Source organism: Alligator sinensis, unplaced genomic scaffold, assembly GCF_000455745.1.
Source record: "Alligator sinensis unplaced genomic scaffold, ASM45574v1 scaffold528_1, whole genome shotgun sequence".
Taxonomy (NCBI): Eukaryota; Metazoa; Chordata; order Crocodylia; family Alligatoridae; genus Alligator; species Alligator sinensis.
The window spans coordinates 4,785,955-4,793,013 of NW_005841846.1; positions in this window are offsets into that span (position 1 = coordinate 4,785,955).

Below are 7,059 nucleotides of genomic sequence, written 5' to 3' on the forward strand. Positions count from 1 at the left end.
GGGCCCCGGCGTCGCGCGCCGCAGCCCCTTCTCCGGGGCTGCAGCCTCCCAGCCCCAGCAAGCACCTCCCTCCTCCCCGTCACGACCCACCCTCCTGCCGCCCGCCGCCCCAGCCCCGCCGCTGCGAGGGTCCCAGCTCCCCCCCGAGAGGAGGACCTGCGCCAGCCTCCCGCCGCCGCCCCGCGCACGCAGCGCCCGGCCCTGCTCCTAGTGACCCGGAGGGAGGAGGGTCCCTTTCCTTCCTCACAGGATTTCCAGGACAAAGCGGCTGCTCTCACTTGGAGTCCCCTCCCTCCCCTCGGGGACCGCTTGACCTCCCTGAAATGACAGGGCTGCACAAAGAAAGGGGCGACTTCCCCCTAGTTGTGCCTAGACTGCCGCCCACCTGCTGGCCGAAAAATGTGGCAACCGTGGATCCTCCTGAATCATGGTGTATGCATGAGGGCCACCCAGACCCAGACCTTCCATGCATATGTCCAGGCAGGAATTTTGGAGGAGTTGGAGGCTGGCAGAAAAATAGGCAACCCCATAATGTAAAGCCACACCCAGGGCCAGGAGGCCGCTACCAAGAATAGGGTTGTTGGTTGTAGCCATGTTGGTCTAAGGACAGCGGCAGACGAGGTTCTTTGGGTAAATCTGATATCTTTTACTAGGCCAACTCAAGTGGTTGGAAAAGGTGTCCTTTGCAAGCTTTCGGGTACAAACACCCTTCTTCAGAAGCTCTCTCTACCAGAAGAATCACAGAATCATAGAAAAGAAGGATGTTTGCACCCAAGAGCCTGCAAAGAACAATTTTTCCAACTATTTAGTTGGTCTAATAAAAGATACCACATTTACCCAAAGAACCTTGGCTACCAAGAATAGAGATTTGGCAATACCCCTTTTCAGGAAACAGGAGGGTGCCCCACAGGCTACCGGAAGGCTCTACAGCAGTGGTTTTCAGCCTTTTTTCATTTGCAGACCCCTAAAATATTATGCATGGAGGTGCAGACCCCTCTGAATTCTAAGTGTGGGTACGCACATGCTTTGAACTGATCACAATCATCTTTTGCAGACCCCTTAGACATAGTCTACAGCCCCCCAGGGGGTCCGAGGATCACAGGCTGAAAACCACTGCTCTACAGCAAAAACGTGTGCATGCTTCCCACACATATATGAGGGAATAAAAAAAACAAACGAACAAAAGATAATTACAGACTTGTTTTGGCCGGCTGTGCAGAGTTTTTAAAATCCACAATTTAATAGATTTTTTGTAGGAAATTCTGCCTCCCTCCCACACACTCATTTTAAATAAAGGTTTTTCTAAAAAAATAGTCTATTATTCAGTTTATGCCCTATGAAGTCCCTATGCATGACCATGATATTGGCATGTGTGGCACACTGCACATTTATTTCTCAAATAAATCCTTTTAAAGTTTTTCTATACCAGGCTTATACACCTTATTAAAACAATTTAATGCTCTTTCCACCTCCTTCATCCCCCATTTTCCTTGACCCTTTGCAGGGTCAATTTATTTGACAGAAAGAGAAAAACTAGGGCAAATAGTTCACTAGCAACCTCTCAAACTCCTACTGTGGGGATATTGCCATCTCAGATCAGTTCTCAGGAACCAGCTCCTTCTCAAACTATCCCATTTTAAAACACTACTCATAAACAGAGATCCTGGTTTTCTCTGATAAAAAAAATCCCCAGCTTTTGGGTTAAAAAAGTAACCCAAAATCCACATTTGGAGCAGCTGGGGGGTGGGGGGGTGGGAGGGAGGGAGGTGAAAGAAAGACTTCCATAAAGAAGAGGGAAAATCCCTTTTCTCTCCTGCTGCAGAGAGCAGGATGTAGACCAATGGTTTAAAGTTGCAGTAAAGTAGGTTTAGACTGGATATCCAGAGAAACTTCTTCATTGTTAGAACTGTGGCAATGGAATAGACTGCCTAGGAAAGTTGTGGAGCCTTCATTATAGAATCATACAATCATAGGGCTGGAAAGGACCCCAAAGGATCATCAGGTCCAGCCCCCTGCATGAGCAGGAAAGACATCTGGGTTCAGACAACCCCAGCCAGGTGACCGTCCAGTCTTCTCTTGAAGACCTCTAGGGTAGATAATTGCACCACCTCTGAGGGGAGCTTGTTCCATATTCTCAATACCCTAGTTGTAAAGAAGTTTTTCCTAATGTTCAGCCTAAAACTATCTTCCAGGAGTTTGTGGCCGCTGTTTCTAGTTTTCCTCAAGGGTGTGTTTCCTCTAGTTTCCTGGTGAACAGTTGTTCACCCAGCCCTTGATGTACGCATAGGATATAGTGGTAAGCCGCAATCAGGTCCCCTCTCAGCCTTCTTTTCTTTAGGCTGAAGAGTCAGAGATCCCTCAGCCTCTCCTCGTATGGCTTGCAATGCAAGTCTCTAATTATACGGGTGGCCCTTCTTTGGACCCTCTCGAGCGTTAGCCCTTCTTGAAGTGCGGCGCCCAGAACTGAATGCAATACTCCAGCTGCGGCTACACCAATGTTGAGTAAAGTGGAAGAATCACTTATTTGGATTGACTGGAGATGCATCGATTGATGCGTGCCAGAGTTTTATTGGCCCTAGTGGCTACTGTGTCGTGTTGCCGGCTCATATTCATGCTGGGGTCTATTGTTAACCCCAGATCCCTTTCATTTGTAGTGCTGGTCAGGTTAGCGATGTCCAGCCTGTAGGTGTGCTGGGGGTTCTTCCTTACCAGATGCAGCACTTTGCATTTCTCTACATGGAACCTCATCTGGTTCTGTTCTGCTCGTTCATGCTAGACTGTCTAGGTCTGCTTGTATCTGCAGCCTATCTGCAGGTGTGTCCACACAACCCCATATCTTGGTGTCATCCGTGAACTTGGCAAATGGGCTTTTCACCCCCTCATCCAGGTCACTGATGAAGATATTGAACAGCACTGGGCCAAGTACCAACCCTTGGGGAACGCCGCTGCCCACATCTCACCAGGACGACGTTGATCCATTCATTTGTGTTCTCTGCGTCCTACCCCACTACCAGTTTCACACCCACTTGACGGTCCCGCAGTTGAGCCCAATATCTTTCAGTTTTCTGATCAGTACCTCGTGGAATACCAGGTCAAAGGCTTTCTGGAAATCGAAGTATATGATGTCCACCACTTTTCTCTTATCCTGGTGACAAGTCACCTGATCACAGAAAGAAATGAGGTTGGTCAGACAAGACCTGCCCATGATGAAGCTGTGCTGGCTGTCATTCAGTATCATGCCTTCTGCAAGTTTGTCACATATAGCCTCTTTGATGAATGTTTCTAGGATTTTCCCTGGAATAGAAGTTAAGCTAATTGGCCTATAGTTTCCCGGGTCTTCACGCTTCACCTTCTTGAAGATGGGCACAACATTGGCCCTCTTCCAGTCCTCTGGAATTTCTCCAGAGGCCCATGATTTTTGAAAGACCTTTGCCAGGGGCTCTGCTATTACTTCAGCCAACTCTTGCAGCACTCTTGGGTGGAGTTCATCCAGTCCTGCTGATTTATATATGTCTGATTTCTTTAACTGATCATATACCAGTTCTATGGCAATGGTGGGAATGGTGTCAATCCCGCCCTGCTTGTTCTGTGCCCTACCTGGCATGTTGTTCCCCTTGGTCTTGTGAAAGACCGAGGCAAAGTAGTCATTTAAGAGTTCCGTTTTTTCCTGAGTGGTAGTGACCAGGTATCCTGAGGCATTGAGCAGCAGCCCCACACTCCCATTAGTTTTCCTTTTACTCCCTATGTTGCTAAAGAAAGACTTCTTGTTGTCCTTGATTCTTGTAGCTAGTTTTAATTTGGTTTCTGCCTTAGCTTGCCTAATCTGGTCTCTACAAGCATGGGCCATTGTCAAGTAGTCTTCCTTAGAGGCTGCCCCAACCTTCCATTGTTTGTACACCTCTTTCTTTTTCTGTAGGAGGGCTGCAACTTCCCTACTTAGCCAAGAGGGGTTTTTGACCCTTCTGCTACTTTTTCTCCGTAAGGGAATGGATTTTCTATGAGCTGTAAGGATTGTATCGTTAAGGAACGACCATTCTTCTTGTGCTCCCTTTACCAGTGGTCCTTGGTCTTTCACAGCATTCTCTACTAGTGACCTGAGCTTATTAAAATTTGCATTTTTGAAGTCTAAGACTTTGAGTTTGGTATCTGTTTTGTCAGCCTTGCGACAGACCATGAATGTAATGATTTCATGGTCACTTATAAGAGGTCACTTTATGAGAAGTTTTCAGAAAGAGGTTGGATAAGAAATGGTTAGAGATGATCTAGGATAGGGAAGGCCAGACTGCAGCACGATTTCGCCAAGTGGCATGGGCTCCACGTTTCGCATGCAGTAAATAGACCAGGGAAGGCATTGGCAGCACAGCAGCACATAGGGCAGGAAGCACATGGCAGAGCAGCAGATCAGGCAGGAAGCAGAGCTGGGAGCAGTAAACAAAGCAGCAGACAGGGCAAAGGAAGAAGATCAGAGGGTGCAGGGTTAATTTGTGGCATGCCTGCCAAAAAGGCTAGTCCCAACTGATCTAGGAGTAGCTATGCCTATCCTATGCTATAGGCATTTCCCATGCTTCTGGGATTTGCTGGTTGCCACATGGCATCAGGAAGGAATTTTTCACTTCCTGTTGCTACACGTGTTCAGTGTGGGGAGGGAGGGGATGGTTGCCTTCCTCTGAAACATTGGCTGCAGCCAACGATGGAATTTTGTCTGGGGTTAGCCAATTCTCCTTCTGGGACTAAAACTTGGGAGAATTCTAACTAGAGGGTGTTACCACCCCACTCAAGGTCAGACCAATCATCACATTTGGGGTCTGGAAAGAATTTCCAGATCAGACTGTCATGGACTGTAGGAAGTTTTAGTCATCCTCTGTAGTGGGGTGTGCGATCCTCTTCCTTGGAGCTCTGAATGTATTTTAACCTTTGCAGGACACTGTTGTCTCCCTACTTCACAGATTAGGGTGCAATGCTTTGTAGTTGTGCGAGAGGGTTGACTGTGTAGTTTAGTAAAAGGTTACATAAGGATTTCTTTGAGATGGTTTAGATAGTGTGATGATCCTGCCCTAGGTCCCAAACAACCCTACTTTTCTATGATTAGCAAGTTTACTATATCATACAATAGACTTTCTCAGCAAGATCTAGAACATCAACTGTCCCCCCTGAGAAGTCATACTTGCAACCATGGTGTCCCTAGCTTGTACACAAATAACAACAAACCACAGAAGTATACTTGCCCCACCCCTCACCTGTCCAAATACCTGCAAGAACATGGATTACTCAAATTTGTAACCACAACATATTGCATGAATCATCCACACCAATTTTAATTTCATCAACTGCTACTTTTTCCAAACAATGGACACACTGGAATAGGAATACTGTATCATCATACCTGTGCTATACCTATGTTATAAAGATGATGTTTTCATCATCTAGATTGAACACCTGGACTCACTTGCTTTTTATATATGGAGTTAATGCATGCCATTAATTGGTATTTAGCATAGCTGTCCTTGCTTCTTCCCCAGCCCTGAAGGACACTTGTTAGACATCTATTTTAGGTGATTCCTGGAGCTCTTAACTACTGGATTGTCTACACCTGAAACTATTTTAAGCACACTGTAAACAGCTTAAAGTTATGCCACTCCAAGGCAAGTTTATCTCTGATCTCTGTTACCCATCTTGTGTTCCATGAATCTGTGGCCACTACCCACAGATGAGCCATGCAAGATGCATGCCTCCAGCATCCTAGGATGAAGTGTCCTCTTCTCCAACCTCCTGTGTGTGTGGGCAAACTTTCCATTCCATGAAGTCTACCGCCCAGGGGGCAGTTCTGTCACTAAGCCAACTTTCCCACCTGCACTAAGCCAACTTTCCCACCTGCTCCCAGGGATGTGACCTTCCCAACCCAGGGGTACAACCCCATGCAAACAGCCTGTAAACCACATGCCAGATAGCTAGGGCACAGATGGGTCCAAAATGTGTGTGTGTGGGGGGGGAAGGTGGAGGGGGCGGTAACAAGGTAATGGCTGGATTGGGGCTTCCTTCCTGGGGCAGGGGCAGTAGCTCCCTGAAAAGTGCCTTCCCTTACCACTTCCACCTCCCAACTATCCTGGGAAGCATGACCAGCACTTCATTTCACCATCCTTCCCCCACCCCCAATTCTTTTCTACTTCCTATTTCATTACTTACTGCCATCCTATTAACTCTCTACCTCCCAACTTCAAGTCCCCCCCTGACTCCCCATCTCTCACTCACCCCAACTAGAGTAGGGATAGAAACCTATTCTGGCTCACCAGCCCTGTAATGACAACTAACAGCTGCGCAAGTTGGGGACAGTCAGAGAGGGTTTTTAGCCTTAAGGTGTGACTGCTCCAAACTCAAGCTAGCACTAACAACAATCAACGTTTGAGCAGCTCAAATTGTAACAAGACCCTCACACCTAAAACATTGTCTAACATCTCTATCATCTATACAGTTGTTCTAATAGTACCAAAAAAAAAAAATCACTTCTGACATATTTCCTGGACCATGGCCGCTACAACAACACCCCAACCCTATTCCAGTAATGAAGACAATGGTGGGAAGGTGTATGGTTTGGTGACTTTTATGGATAACAGAACACACCCCACTCCTACTAAAATACAGCCTCTAATACAGACTTCAACACAGGTGTCTCTTTCAAATAAAAATTTCCATGAACAGATATGCAAAGAAAAGAGAGGGAAGGGAAGCTAAAAGTAAAGACTGCAAAAATGTTATTGGATCCAGGCCCCCGCGATAAGGAAGGAAGTGGGGCTGGCACTGCACAGCCAGGGTGGGGCGCAGGACAGATCTCGTTGGGTAGGATTCACCCCTAGGGGAAGCATGAGGGGCATGTGCCCCCCAGATCTGTGCACTAAGCAAAGGCAGGCTGTCACTGAGCAAGGGCAAGCTGCTCTGGGCTGGCCTCTTCCCAGTGTGGGGTGCTGGGCCAGGGCTGCACTTGGGGCAGGTAGCAGTTAAAAAAAGTAACCCAAAATCCAAATTTTTTCTGTGATTAAAATTAAACACCACTATATATATAGA